Source organism: Furipterus horrens, unplaced genomic scaffold (assembly GCF_987537825.1).
Source record: "Furipterus horrens unplaced genomic scaffold, mFurHor1.1.pri manual_scaffold_16, whole genome shotgun sequence".
Taxonomy (NCBI): domain Eukaryota; kingdom Metazoa; phylum Chordata; class Mammalia; order Chiroptera; family Furipteridae; genus Furipterus; species Furipterus horrens.
In genome coordinates this window covers 9,318,406-9,332,853 of record NW_028327186.1, presented here as the reverse complement: position 1 = coordinate 9,332,853, position 14,448 = coordinate 9,318,406, and the positions used below count along the sequence as shown (strand labels likewise).

At 66.2% G+C, this 14,448-nt stretch overlaps 1 long non-coding RNA gene across 2 annotated transcripts in view; it reads right to left on the bottom strand.

Moving 5' to 3' along the window:
- Positions 1-1,112: 1,112 nt before the first annotated feature.
- The window catches only part of LOC149992057 (uncharacterized), a 174,676-nt gene continuing 161,340 nt past the window's right edge, over positions 1,113-14,448 (bottom strand). Inside the window, exon 3 of one of the 2 annotated variants that reach the window (XR_016508470.1) lies at positions 1,113-1,417. This is a non-coding gene — a long non-coding RNA (uncharacterized LOC149992057). Of the gene's footprint in view, positions 1,418-4,567; positions 5,122-14,448 lie in introns of those variants that run through there. The other variant, XR_016508471.1, reaches the window with a different exon arrangement.

Sequence of the window (14,448 nt, the reverse complement as noted above, 5' to 3'; positions counted from 1 at the left end):
TGAGCGTGACCCTGATCTGCCGCAGTAGACGCTGTGGAAATTTTGGTACATCCTGTGTGTGTAACCTAATCAAACGGCCCCTTTCAATGACTTTGACAGATTTCCTAAAGGAGCTATGTGGGAAAAAAACAAAAACTGCATGTAATCCTTTCGCTTCTCTCTCCTTTTGGCAGGTTAGAATGTCTTAGAAACAATTAAATTAAAATTTCAGAACACTCTTAGGGAATGTAAGTGACCACGTCCAGTGGGAGCGAACAGGAGAGTGAAAGGGAAGAGCCGTTTTAACAGACTGGTTGAAATTCAGCTTGTTATCATTTCAACTCTTAAGGCCCTTGCCACGCATGTGGGGGGGCCCGCGCGTCCCGAAGCCGCTGCCGTGCGAGGGACGCGGCCGTGAGCTGAGGGCTGCAGGCGTGTGTGTAAAAGCCCCCGTTGCTGGCCGCCCAGTTTTCCCGCAGATGTGTTCTGTTTGTTTCTGTCAGTTCTCGCTGCTCAGCCTGGTCTGGTAAATAATTCAGGAGCCCTGACTCAAACCGCTAGAATACATCTTTCTAAGTCATGAGAGCCGTTTCCTTGGTTTTCAAAGAGCCCAGCACAGCCCCAGCTGCCTGTCCTCATGCTAAAGGAATTCCGGGGCGCCGATGGATCCTTTGTGGGGCTACCTGCTCTGGCCCTCGGCCCCAGGAAAGGCAGGAAGACAGACAAACAGTGGCGCATTAGGGGCCGGGAGGGCTGCTGTCAGCAGGCAGGCTGTGACATGTCAGAAGCTGTGGATGCTACAAAACCCTGTGATTGAAAACCCGGAGGAATGAAACCAAGGGAGTGCCTCAGCACACAGGCTAGGGAAGAAACGGTGTCCAGAAGGGTCTCTGGGGTCAAAGTCAGGAGGGGCTGTGGGGCAATGGGCAGGGTTTCTAATTAAAATGAACGGGCTCCAGCCAGGCTTTGTCAGATGAGCTGATGTGAGCAGCGGCAGGGGACTCCTGGCCGCCGCAGAGGTCACTGAACACCTGCTCTCGGGAGTGAAAGGTGCCTTGAAGAGAAAGCTGTCTGGCCGACATGGCTGCCCGACTCCTCGCCGCAGTCCCCGCGAGGTTCCTTGGAGTGTCAGAACGGGATGGTCAATGCCCTTCCGTCGCCGATGCATGAAGGATGCTCTGTGCTAACAGCTTATAACAAATATAACTCAGGACGTTTATTGTTAACAATAGCAGACGTACATAGTTCAAAAGGTCTTCCTGATACTTGGGAGTAGTTTTTGCTGCTGCCCGGTCAGAAGTGAGTGCGCTGTGGTCGTTCTCGCGTCCTCGTGTGGCCGGTGAACAGCTACTCCTGCAAGGTGAGGGGGGCATGTGGCCTTGCCCGTTTTGAGCAACTCACTTTTATTTGCATTATTCGTATTATCTTCAGTCTGCACCTGTTTGAGGGAAAAATCTTTTTAAGCACCTTGTCCGTTCTGTGGGAGTTTAATTAAAGCCTGATAATTTAATACAGTACTCCGCTCAGCCGGGCCCGCAGAAGCCCCAGCATGCCAGCATGGCTCAAAGCACACAAACGAGAAAGGTCAGAGCTGTTTGACCCATCTTGGGGCCCCAGTCTCCCCACAGGGCACTCCTGAGTGCCAGCAAGTCGTGGGACCATCTAAGGCACGGTCCATGAGAGGGCCCTGCTCACAGTCTGCCTGGTAGTGCGAGCGTCTTCCAAATCTTGTTTTCTTTCTTTAGCTTAACACTGTCAATAGAAAGTCGAGCCATTTCTTTCTGCATCCTAGTGGGTCGTTCGGCACCCTGGGAGGGTTGCTAGCCCTGATAAGCGAACTCAAATCCCTAGTGCAGTGCTGATTGGACTGGGTTACTTGGGAGTACGTACATAAACCACAGCCGAGGCGGGACGCGCTTGCTTGCTCATCCACAGACCTTTACTCAGCGCGTACTTTCCCTGCGCAATAATGGCGATACCCCGATGCCTTTTACTTTTGTCATAGGATCGTCAAGTCATTGTATCGATTTTAGGGACCTTCGAATCACAAGAAGTAGTATTCTCAATTCCGCGTCTTTGCACATCGTTATGTGGCAGAGCAGAGCAGGGGTGTCTGTAGGGTAGATCACTGGGACTTCGAGGCTCTTTTCCCTACTCCCTACTTTCTAAAAATCGGTAACTTCCCAGCATTGTAAAGTTGGGAAGGTTTATGGGTTCCTTCTTCCCATAATACCAGTGGCTTGTTTTCTTAATTTTTAGTAAAAATCTGTGATTTTCTGTGAAAAAAAGCAGGGGTTGGGGGATATGAGATCATACAAGATCCCGCCATGTTCCCGGCATCCTTCTGGCAAATGTGCTCCTAACTTCTCTGATGAAACGGCAGTGAGCGCGTGCAGGAAACTGACCCACAGGCAAGCATTTTTACCGTCTTCCTTTGGAAGGAAACGATGCTAAGGAGGGGGTTGTTAACAGCTCTTTGGAGCATCCCTGCTGTTGGCTTTCCATGCTGTGGTTGGAAAAAGAAGTACTAGACTCCCAACTGAAGGGATCTACTTTTGAAGAGAAGGATGAAGAGGTAAGCCAACCCTACCAGGAACTGGGTGTGTAGTTTTCCGAGGACTGCGCCTGCTCCACCAGACCCTTCTATTCCTAAACCAGAGCCTTGGGCAGATTTCATTCCCTAGGGGACCTTCCTGTGCCAAACACTTGCCTGATACTAATTTTTTCATGTGTGTCTCAGGAAACTTACTTCTTTCTCTCCTCCTCCCCCTCTGCCTTGAAGTTTGAGGTCTTAGTTACTCTAAAAAATGTGCTCTCCTTCCTCGGGGTGTCCAACTGATGCAGCGTAGGCAACCGAGGGAAACCATCTTCTGTTTGTTCTCTGCAGTGTCCACAGGCCAGAGACCTCGCGCAGAGGGAAGAACGGAATCTCAGTATCGCGGTGTGTGTGCGTGCGCGGGGCAGGGGGCCGCTTTTCCATTTCACCTTTTAAGTTAAAAGCAAATCTTTAATTTTTTAAGTTTGTGCTGATGGAAGAACTTTGACAGACTGAGCGCACTTGTATTGCCCCGCTAGGGCTTTGCATTGTATTCGGTTGGAAGAAACAGAGACAGGGACAGACACCCACCCACTTCGTAAAGCAAAAGACTTCACGAAGCTTCTGTCAAGCTGGAGAAAAGCAGTGTCATAGGGGCTGTTATTCTTCTGCCCTCGGGGTCTAGTCTCTGTCTCTTGGGGTAAAGTGCAGTGTCCACAGGGTGCCTGTCATGGTCCCTAACACTGTGGCCCAGCTCTAACTGGAGTGCCTCAGTCCACTGGGATGTGCCGGCAGGAAACACGAGGAGGGGCACAGCGCCCGCTCCCGTTCTCCCCGTTGCGCAGCATCAGACGGTTGTAGCAAGGGATGGAAAACGCAGCGGCTGTGCGGCTGGCAGACAGTGAGGCAGCAAAGTCAAGGACAGAGATGCTGGGAAGGGCCCGAGGATGCTCAGAGTGCTGAGGCTGGAGCTGGGAACAGGGTCACAGCGCACCGCATCCCAGATGTTTGTTGTGGGTCTGGCGAGGGAAGGGGTGCAGTTTGGTCAGACCATGTGACTCATCAAGTCTGGGGACCTCCCGCAGTTAACGGAACCCCTTGGGCTGACAGTACACTCCATAATCCTCACGTTTCTATAGCTCTTTCCAGGTATCCAAGCCTACTGACCTCCTGTTTCCTGGGTAATTCTGTAGCCGTGTGGGGTAGATATCATTAGTTTTATATTTTCAGACGGAACGCCTAAGGTTGAGTAACTCTCTCACGTGTCCGCCAGAATTCATACTTTTTGTATCTTTCTTTTTATTAGGAATTTAAAAGATAAGCAAAGGACATTGGCTTTATTTCATATTTTTGGTAAGATCCATTATAGTGTAAGCATACACAGGAGTGTAATTAAATTGTGAATCTCATTTAGGTCACCCTGTGCTCAAACCTTTCCTCGGTGCCCCGATCCTAATTCAGAGACAGGGTCTCCTGCACGGGGGTAGAGGGCCTCCTCTACTCTTGTCCGTGGGCCTGGGATCACAGCTTGAGCACACGTTTTCATCCTTCCTCAGGGCTTTCAGAACAACTGTCTTCAGCTCTCTTTCCATTCCAACACTCAAGGGAGGCACTGCTATGCAAAGCAGCAGAGGCTGTGGCCACGCGTCTCATTTGTGCTCATTAAAGAGAGAAGAAAGGAAACAGGGAACAGTGCATGGTGAGCACGGACTGTATAAGGTGGCGCGCAGAAACAGTGTGTCCCTTGACACTGACCCCAAGCGGTTCTGCCGCCACCATGCACTGTGGCTGGCAGGCTGCCACGCCTTGCTCTGCCCCAAAGACTGTTTTGCTTGAACAAACACGACTCAGCACCTGGCCTGCACCACACACAGGTCTCTGGTTTGAAGAAACAGCGGTGAAGGAAGAAAGTGTTGACCTAGTAGGGAGACTATTTTCTTTTGAAAGCTACAGGTATTCAACAAGCAAACAAATGTAATGGGGTCCCAGGCGGTGTCAGCACTGGGACGATGATGTGGTCGGGGCTGTGTGCAGAGGGTGGGGATAAGGCTGCGTTAGGTAGGATGGTCTAGCAGGTAGTACCTGAACCAAAACGCCCACGATGTGCCGTGTGTGGCCCTGCCAGTCTCCCGGGGACACGTTCTGGGAAGAGGTAACAGTCAGTGTCAAGTCCCGGAGGCAGGAGAGAACTGACCATGTTGACTGATGGAGAGGTGAGTGGAGGTGGCGTTGAAGCAGTGATTGGGGACAGGCCATGCAGGACCTCATGGGCCCTGCTAGAGATGTCTTATTCAGGACCTGGTGGGAAGTCTGTGGAGGGTTTTGAGCAGGGCAAGGACATGCTCTGGGTTTCCTGCTAAAAAGGGTCCCTCCAGCTGCTGGGCACGCAGAAGCCCCTGCGGAGGGCACAGGGCAGCAGGCGGCAAGCCCAGAGGCCGGGGACTGGGACTGGGCCGAAGTCCATGGGTCTAGGTGGTGATTCAGGGGAGAAATGAGTGGGGTTGGCTTCCAGCGTTAGCCGTGGACTTTGTAAGAATTGATGGAGCTCATAGTGTAATTCTAACATGGCGCTGGCAGGACCGCTGGTTCAGCAGGTTCTAGACGGGCTGTCAAGAGAAACAGGAGTCAAGGAAGATGCCTAGACTTTTGGGCTGAGTGGCTGAAGGACGGGGGTCTTTGGGACGAGGGGGCCTAGGAAGGAGCTGCAGAGTTCCGGTCTGTAGGCGTGTGGTGTCATCAGCTGAGTACAGCTGTCCGGAGCGTGGAGGCTGAATCTGAAAAGCCCACAGTAGGCAGTCATCGGACAGGGAGGGGAAGGAGGCTGTGGACAGAGCCCCGGGGTCGGGCGCGCCCTCCGCTTCCATCTGTTTGGGACTCTCTCTGGCTGTGCCAACCCGAGTGGTGGCTGTGCCGTGGGCCCAGCCACCTTGGGGACCATGACTGAGCTCCCTCATGAGTTCCCAGTCTTCAGGCTGAGCAGAGGGAGGGGTGGCCTTGGCTTCTGTCTGACACGTCCGCTCCGAGTCCTCTGCCGCCTGCCCCCGCTCTCCCAGCAGCATGTGGCCTGTCCCGGTGGGGGGCAGCCGCCCTTCATCTGCAGGCTCCCAGAGACCGTGGCCTGGCCGGCACTTCTGTGGGGCCCCGGCGGAGTCCGTCCTCAGTTGTGTGTGCCCCAGAGCCGGCAGGACGCCCTGAGGGGGTGGGACGCAGTAGCACTGGAGGGCCGCGGCGGAGGGAAGGAAGCCAGGCGCCCATGTTTGACTTCGGGGGCAGCTGCGCTGCTCGTACTGCTGTGCAGCGTGGGACGCGCTGGGACGCGCCTGCTCACGGGCAGACGAGGTCACGGAAACAGTTCTGTGAGGGCTGGGCTGGCTCACGAGCCAGGGCCCCTGCGCTAAGTGGGCAGGTTTTGTGCACCCGTGTACACTGTCAGGGCGGGTGGGACTGTGTTCCTTGATGTGACTGTGGTCCACAGAGATTGTATGTATGTAAATACACAGTGCTCATGGTGAATGTGTAAAAGTCTGGGGGCTCCCATGTCCTTGACTCTAGGGATCATGGCCCTGTCTAGGGGGGTCCCAGCCAGGAGGCTTGTGGAGCTGAGCAGCCCTTGGCCGCCTGCCGTCCTCAGCTGTCGTAGCTCCCCTCCCTTCAGAAGGAGGACCCCCGTTTCTGCACTGAACACGTCTTGACACACAGGAGGTTCTCGGCAGGTACCTACCGGTGTGGGTGAAGCAACGTCTGCACAGAACTCCCAGTGTCTCCTGCCTCTCCTCCGTTCCTACTTAGTGACATTTCTGTCCAGAGGCCGCCTAAAAAGATGTCTCGTCACGAAACTTCTGTATTTTACGTAAAGTAACCTTGCCCCCGGGTTTTTTGTCTGCTTAAGTTTTTAGTTGAATTATGGAACTTTCCACCCTGTTAGTTATAAAGACGTGTGTCCCTGCACTGGTGTATGAAGTTCTTAAGGTTCAAGGCCATCGGTGATGGGCACAGTGCTTTGCACACAGCAGTGTAATAGCTGTGTTGCCGGATGAGGGAGTGAGGAGGGAGGTCAGAGAAGTAACGAGGGTTTAGATCTTGCAGAGCCCGGCGGGTCATTGTAAAGATCTTTGCTTTAGTTTTTGTGAAATAGAAAAGCAGGGGCGGACATAGAGACCAGTTGGAACTCGGCCACAGGTGAGCAAAGCTGGCAGCATCTGGTGTCAGTGCCTCGAGGGGCTGGTGCAGGGACTGGCGGGCGGGGTCTGGCGGTATTTAAGAGGGTGTTCCGGGGCGCTGGGCTCGTATTGGGAAGGGGGTGTCCCGCAGTCGGCCCCCACCCCCAAAGGCAGCCGCTTTGGAAGGCCTGGTTTGCAGAACAGCGTAGTCTGCCGTGCCGGGAGGGGCCTCGAGGACAGAAGGTGGGCGGGCCACGTCCCAACGTGCACAGGCACTCCCTGTGGTATGCGTTCCTGAAGCCAGTGGAGGGGTCCCCCGTCCTCAGCTCCCTGTGAGAATCAGGTGGCAGTTGAGGGTCATTCCTGCCGTCGGCCACCAACGGCGCCGTGTGCGTGTGTCCTGGGCCCTGGCCCCTGGAGCAGAGGGGCGTGGCGGTGGAAGCGTGGGCGCGGCCGTGTGCTTGGGGACCACGAGGCCGAGGCCGTGGGGGAGGGAAGGCAGTGCGCAGGGAGAGAGGAGGCCCGTGGCTCTGGCGCGGTGGGTCGGGCCTGCCGAGTGAGAGGAGGCAGACGACGGAGACCTGGTAACTCACACCTCGCATTGTCATTGTCTCCACTCAGGCAGCGCAACCTTTGCCCTCTCGGCCATCAATCCTCCTCAGGAAGGGTGGCCAGCGGCCAAGCCTGCTCGATATACAGGCCTGCTGGCTGGGACCCGCCTAGACGGGGCCGAGATTCCCGGACTGAAGGCCACGGCAGCCTGCAGACCTTGGAGGCGGTGACCTGAGGGGCACCTTGCTGCAGGGAAGGAGCGACCAGGTGCAGGTGGAGCAGGGCCCGGGCCCAAGGGCGACGGCTCCATGGGACCCCCGAAGACTGGGACCACCTGCGGCCCCAGAGAGAGAACAGGAAGGAGCACAAGCAGCCGGACAGGCAGCAGCAGCACACAGAGAGCAGCCCAGACGGGTTGCAACGGCTCGGAGATGACAGACATGATGCGGCCCCTCATCAGCCAGACCCAGGACGCACGCACAGGTGAGTCCCATCGCCGGCCATCCACAGGCCCCACGAGAGGCCCGCACGTGGAATCCACAGTCCCTCCCCGGATACCAGTGTTTCCATGACACTGACCAATGGGAGCCACATCCGCTGCTCCCCTATATATTGCGGTGGGGTGACGAATGGCTGAGTTTATCTGCCGAGCGGTCAATCAAGAGCGCGTAGCGCTCGCTTTGACGACGCGGGCGGGTGCCGGAGGGTGCCGGAGGGCCAGCGCAGCTCAGGCCGGAGTCTAGGGGCCTTTCGGGCGCGCCGAGGCTCGGCAGCGGGCCCGGGCCGAGGGTGCCGGAGGGCCAGCGCAGCTCAGGCCGGAGTCTAGGGGCCTTTCGGGCGCGCCGAGGCTCGGCAGCGGGCCCGGGCCGAGGGTGCCGGAGGGCCAGCGCAGCTCAGGCCGGAGTCTAGGGGCCTTTCGGGCGCGCCGAGGCTCGGCAGCGGGCCCGGGCCGAGGGTGCCGGAGGGCCAGCGCAGCTCAGGCCGGAGTCTAGGGGCCTTTCGGGCGCGCCGAGGCTCGGCAGCGGGCCCGGGCCGAGGGTGCCGGAGGGCCAGCGCAGCTCAGGCCGGAGTCTAGGGGCCTTTCGGGCGCGCCGAGGCTCGGCAGCGGGCCCGGGCCGAGGGTGCCGGAGGGCCAGCGCAGCTCAGGCCGGAGTCTAGGGGCCTTTCGGGCGCGCCGAGGCTCGGCAGCGGGCCCGGGCCGAGGGTGCCGGAGGGCCAGCGCAGCTCAGGCCGGAGTCTAGGGGCCTTTCGGGCGCGCCGAGGCTCGGCAGCGGGCCCGGGCCGAGGGTGCCGGAGGGCCAGCGCAGCTCAGGCCGGAGTCTAGGGGCCTTTCGGGCGCGCCGAGGCTCGGCAGCGGGCCCGGGCCGAGGGTGCCGGAGGGCCAGCGCAGCTCAGGCCGGAGTCTAGGGGCCTTTCGGGCGCGCCGAGGCTCGGCAGCGGGCCCGGGCCGAGGGTGCCGGAGGGCCAGCGCAGCTCAGGCCGGAGTCTAGGGGCCTTTCGGGCGCGCCGAGGCTCGGCAGCGGGCCCGGGCCGAGGGTGCCGGAGGGCCAGCGCAGCTCAGGCCGGAGTCTAGGGGCCTTTCGGGCGCGCCGAGGCTCGGCAGCGGGCCCGGGCCGAGGGTGCCGGAGGGCCAGCGCAGCTCAGGCCGGAGTCTAGGGGCCTTTCGGGCGCGCCGAGGCTCGGCAGCGGGCCCGGGCCGAGGGTGCCGGAGGGCCAGCGCAGCTCAGGCCGGAGTCTAGGGGCCTTTCGGGCGCGCCGAGGCTCGGCAGCGGGCCCGGGCCGAGGGTGCCGGAGGGCCAGCGCAGCTCAGGCCGGAGTCTAGGGGCCTTTCGGGCGCGCCGAGGCTCGGCAGCGGGCCCGGGCCGAGGGTGCCGGAGGGCCAGCGCAGCTCAGGCCGGAGTCTAGGGGCCTTTCGGGCGCGCCGAGGCTCGGCAGCGGGCCCGGGCCGAGGGTGCCGGAGGGCCAGCGCAGCTCAGGCCGGAGTCTAGGGGCCTTTCGGGCGCGCCGAGGCTCGGCAGCGGGCCCGGGCCGAGGGTGCCGGAGGGCCAGCGCAGCTCAGGCCGGAGTCTAGGGGCCTTTCGGGCGCGCCGAGGCTCGGCAGCGGGCCCGGGCCGAGGGTGCCGGAGGGCCAGCGCAGCTCAGGCCGGAGTCTAGGGGCCTTTCGGGCGCGCCGAGGCTCGGCAGCGGGCCCGGGCCGAGGGTGCCGGAGGGCCAGCGCAGCTCAGGCCGGAGTCTAGGGGCCTTTCGGGCGCGCCGAGGCTCGGCAGCGGGCCCGGGCCGAGGGTGCCGGAGGGCCAGCGCAGCTCAGGCCGGAGTCTAGGGGCCTTTCGGGCGCGCCGAGGCTCGGCAGCGGGCCCGGGCCGAGGGTGCCGGAGGGCCAGCGCAGCTCAGGCCGGAGTCTAGGGGCCTTTCGGGCGCGCCGAGGCTCGGCAGCGGGCCCGGGCCGAGGGTGCCGGAGGGCCAGCGCAGCTCAGGCCGGAGTCTAGGGGCCTTTCGGGCGCGCCGAGGCTCGGCAGCGGGCCCGGGCCGAGGGTGCCGGAGGGCCAGCGCAGCTCAGGCCGGAGTCTAGGGGCCTTTCGGGCGCGCCGAGGCTCGGCAGCGGGCCCGGGCCGAGGGTGCCGGAGGGCCAGCGCAGCTCAGGCCGGAGTCTAGGGGCCTTTCGGGCGCGCCGAGGCTCGGCAGCGGGCCCGGGCCGAGGGTGCCGGAGGGCCAGCGCAGCTCAGGCCGGAGTCTAGGGGCCTTTCGGGCGCGCCGAGGCTCGGCAGCGGGCCCGGGCCGAGGGTGCCGGAGGGCCAGCGCAGCTCAGGCCGGAGTCTAGGGGCCTTTCGGGCGCGCCGAGGCTCGGCAGCGGGCCCGGGCCGAGGGTGCCGGAGGGCCAGCGCAGCTCAGGCCGGAGTCTAGGGGCCTTTCGGGCGCGCCGAGGCTCGGCAGCGGGCCCGGGCCGAGGGTGCCGGAGGGCCAGCGCAGCTCAGGCCGGAGTCTAGGGGCCTTTCGGGCGCGCCGAGGCTCGGCAGCGGGCCCGGGCCGAGGGTGCCGGAGGGCCAGCGCAGCTCAGGCCGGAGTCTAGGGGCCTTTCGGGCGCGCCGAGGCTCGGCAGCGGGCCCGGGCCGAGGGTGCCGGAGGGCCAGCGCAGCTCAGGCCGGAGTCTAGGGGCCTTTCGGGCGCGCCGAGGCTCGGCAGCGGGCCCGGGCCGAGGGTGCCGGAGGGCCAGCGCAGCTCAGGCCGGAGTCTAGGGGCCTTTCGGGCGCGCCGAGGCTCGGCAGCGGGCCCGGGCCGAGGGTGCCGGAGGGCCAGCGCAGCTCAGGCCGGAGTCTAGGGGCCTTTCGGGCGCGCCGAGGCTCGGCAGCGGGCCCGGGCCGAGGGTGCCGGAGGGCCAGCGCAGCTCAGGCCGGAGTCTAGGGGCCTTTCGGGCGCGCCGAGGCTCGGCAGCGGGCCCGGGCCGAGGGTGCCGGAGGGCCAGCGCAGCTCAGGCCGGAGTCTAGGGGCCTTTCGGGCGCGCCGAGGCTCGGCAGCGGGCCCGGGCCGAGGGTGCCGGAGGGCCAGCGCAGCTCAGGCCGGAGTCTAGGGGCCTTTCGGGCGCGCCGAGGCTCGGCAGCGGGCCCGGGCCGAGGGTGCCGGAGGGCCAGCGCAGCTCAGGCCGGAGTCTAGGGGCCTTTCGGGCGCGCCGAGGCTCGGCAGCGGGCCCGGGCCGAGGGTGCCGGAGGGCCAGCGCAGCTCAGGCCGGAGTCTAGGGGCCTTTCGGGCGCGCCGAGGCTCGGCAGCGGGCCCGGGCCGAGGGTGCCGGAGGGCCAGCGCAGCTCAGGCCGGAGTCTAGGGGCCTTTCGGGCGCGCCGAGGCTCGGCAGCGGGCCCGGGCCGAGGGTGCCGGAGGGCCAGCGCAGCTCAGGCCGGAGTCTAGGGGCCTTTCGGGCGCGCCGAGGCTCGGCAGCGGGCCCGGGCCGAGGGTGCCGGAGGGCCAGCGCAGCTCAGGCCGGAGTCTAGGGGCCTTTCGGGCGCGCCGAGGCTCGGCAGCGGGCCCGGGCCGAGGGTGCCGGAGGGCCAGCGCAGCTCAGGCCGGAGTCTAGGGGCCTTTCGGGCGCGCCGAGGCTCGGCAGCGGGCCCGGGCCGAGGGTGCCGGAGGGCCAGCGCAGCTCAGGCCGGAGTCTAGGGGCCTTTCGGGCGCGCCGAGGCTCGGCAGCGGGCCCGGGCCGAGGGTGCCGGAGGGCCAGCGCAGCTCAGGCCGGAGTCTAGGGGCCTTTCGGGCGCGCCGAGGCTCGGCAGCGGGCCCGGGCCGAGGGTGCCGGAGGGCCAGCGCAGCTCAGGCCGGAGTCTAGGGGCCTTTCGGGCGCGCCGAGGCTCGGCAGCGGGCCCGGGCCGAGGGTGCCGGAGGGCCAGCGCAGCTCAGGCCGGAGTCTAGGGGCCTTTCGGGCGCGCCGAGGCTCGGCAGCGGGCCCGGGCCGAGGGTGCCGGAGGGCCAGCGCAGCTCAGGCCGGAGTCTAGGGGCCTTTCGGGCGCGCCGAGGCTCGGCAGCGGGCCCGGGCCGAGGGTGCCGGAGGGCCAGCGCAGCTCAGGCCGGAGTCTAGGGGCCTTTCGGGCGCGCCGAGGCTCGGCAGCGGGCCCGGGCCGAGGGTGCCGGAGGGCCAGCGCAGCTCAGGCCGGAGTCTAGGGGCCTTTCGGGCGCGCCGAGGCTCGGCAGCGGGCCCGGGCCGAGGGTGCCGGAGGGCCAGCGCAGCTCAGGCCGGAGTCTAGGGGCCTTTCGGGCGCGCCGAGGCTCGGCAGCGGGCCCGGGCCGAGGGTGCCGGAGGGCCAGCGCAGCTCAGGCCGGAGTCTAGGGGCCTTTCGGGCGCGCCGAGGCTCGGCAGCGGGCCCGGGCCGAGGGTGCCGGAGGGCCAGCGCAGCTCAGGCCGGAGTCTAGGGGCCTTTCGGGCGCGCCGAGGCTCGGCAGCGGGCCCGGGCCGAGGGTGCCGGAGGGCCAGCGCAGCTCAGGCCGGAGTCTAGGGGCCTTTCGGGCGCGCCGAGGCTCGGCAGCGGGCCCGGGCCGAGGGTGCCGGAGGGCCAGCGCAGCTCAGGCCGGAGTCTAGGGGCCTTTCGGGCGCGCCGAGGCTCGGCAGCGGGCCCGGGCCGAGGGTGCCGGAGGGCCAGCGCAGCTCAGGCCGGAGTCTAGGGGCCTTTCGGGCGCGCCGAGGCTCGGCAGCGGGCCCGGGCCGAGGGTGCCGGAGGGCCAGCGCAGCTCAGGCCGGAGTCTAGGGGCCTTTCGGGCGCGCCGAGGCTCGGCAGCGGGCCCGGGCCGAGGGTGCCGGAGGGCCAGCGCAGCTCAGGCCGGAGTCTAGGGGCCTTTCGGGCGCGCCGAGGCTCGGCAGCGGGCCCGGGCCGAGGGTGCCGGAGGGCCAGCGCAGCTCAGGCCGGAGTCTAGGGGCCTTTCGGGCGCGCCGAGGCTCGGCAGCGGGCCCGGGCCGAGGGTGCCGGAGGGCCAGCGCAGCTCAGGCCGGAGTCTAGGGGCCTTTCGGGCGCGCCGAGGCTCGGCAGCGGGCCCGGGCCGAGGGTGCCGGAGGGCCAGCGCAGCTCAGGCCGGAGTCTAGGGGCCTTTCGGGCGCGCCGAGGCTCGGCAGCGGGCCCGGGCCGAGGGTGCCGGAGGGCCAGCGCAGCTCAGGCCGGAGTCTAGGGGCCTTTCGGGCGCGCCGAGGCTCGGCAGCGGGCCCGGGCCGAGGGTGCCGGAGGGCCAGCGCAGCTCAGGCCGGAGTCTAGGGGCCTTTCGGGCGCGCCGAGGCTCGGCAGCGGGCCCGGGCCGAGGGTGCCGGAGGGCCAGCGCAGCTCAGGCCGGAGTCTAGGGGCCTTTCGGGCGCGCCGAGGCTCGGCAGCGGGCCCGGGCCGAGGGTGCCGGAGGGCCAGCGCAGCTCAGGCCGGAGTCTAGGGGCCTTTCGGGCGCGCCGAGGCTCGGCAGCGGGCCCGGGCCGAGGGTGCCGGAGGGCCAGCGCAGCTCAGGCCGGAGTCTAGGGGCCTTTCGGGCGCGCCGAGGCTCGGCAGCGGGCCCGGGCCGAGGGTGCCGGAGGGCCAGCGCAGCTCAGGCCGGAGTCTAGGGGCCTTTCGGGCGCGCCGAGGCTCGGCAGCGGGCCCGGGCCGAGGGTGCCGGAGGGCCAGCGCAGCTCAGGCCGGAGTCTAGGGGCCTTTCGGGCGCGCCGAGGCTCGGCAGCGGGCCCGGGCCGAGGGTGCCGGAGGGCCAGCGCAGCTCAGGCCGGAGTCTAGGGGCCTTTCGGGCGCGCCGAGGCTCGGCAGCGGGCCCGGGCCGAGGGTGCCGGAGGGCCAGCGCAGCTCAGGCCGGAGTCTAGGGGCCTTTCGGGCGCGCCGAGGCTCGGCAGCGGGCCCGGGCCGAGGGTGCCGGAGGGCCAGCGCAGCTCAGGCCGGAGTCTAGGGGCCTTTCGGGCGCGCCGAGGCTCGGCAGCGGGCCCGGGCCGAGGGTGCCGGAGGGCCAGCGCAGCTCAGGCCGGAGTCTAGGGGCCTTTCGGGCGCGCCGAGGCTCGGCAGCGGGCCCGGGCCGAGGGTGCCGGAGGGCCAGCGCAGCTCAGGCCGGAGTCTAGGGGCCTTTCGGGCGCGCCGAGGCTCGGCAGCGGGCCCGGGCCGAGGGTGCCGGAGGGCCAGCGCAGCTCAGGCCGGAGTCTAGGGGCCTTTCGGGCGCGCCGAGGCTCGGCAGCGGGCCCGGGCCGAGGGTGCCGGAGGGCCAGCGCAGCTCAGGCCGGAGTCTAGGGGCCTTTCGGGCGCGCCGAGGCTCGGCAGCGGGCCCGGGCCGAGGGTGCCGGAGGGCCAGCGCAGCTCAGGCCGGAGTCTAGGGGCCTTTCGGGCGCGCCGAGGCTCGGCAGCGGGCCCGGGCCGAGGGTGCCGGAGGGCCAGCGCAGCTCAGGCCGGAGTCTAGGGGCCTTTCGGGCGCGCCGAGGCTCGGCAGCGGGCCCGGGCCGAGGGTGCCGGAGGGCCAGCGCAGCTCAGGCCGGAGTCTAGGGGCCTTTCGGGCGCGCCGAGGCTCGGCAGCGGGCCCGGGCCGAGGGTGCCGGAGGGCCAGCGCAGCTCAGGCCGGAGTCTAGGGGCCTTTCGGGCGCGCCGAGGCTCGGCAGCGGGCCCGGGCCGAGGGTGCCGGAGGGCCAGCGCAGCTCAGGCCGGAGTCTAGGGGCCTTTCGGGCGCGCCGAGGCTCGGCAGCGGGCCCGGGCCGAGGGTGCCGGAGGGCCAGCGCAGCTCAGGCCGGAGTCTAGGGGC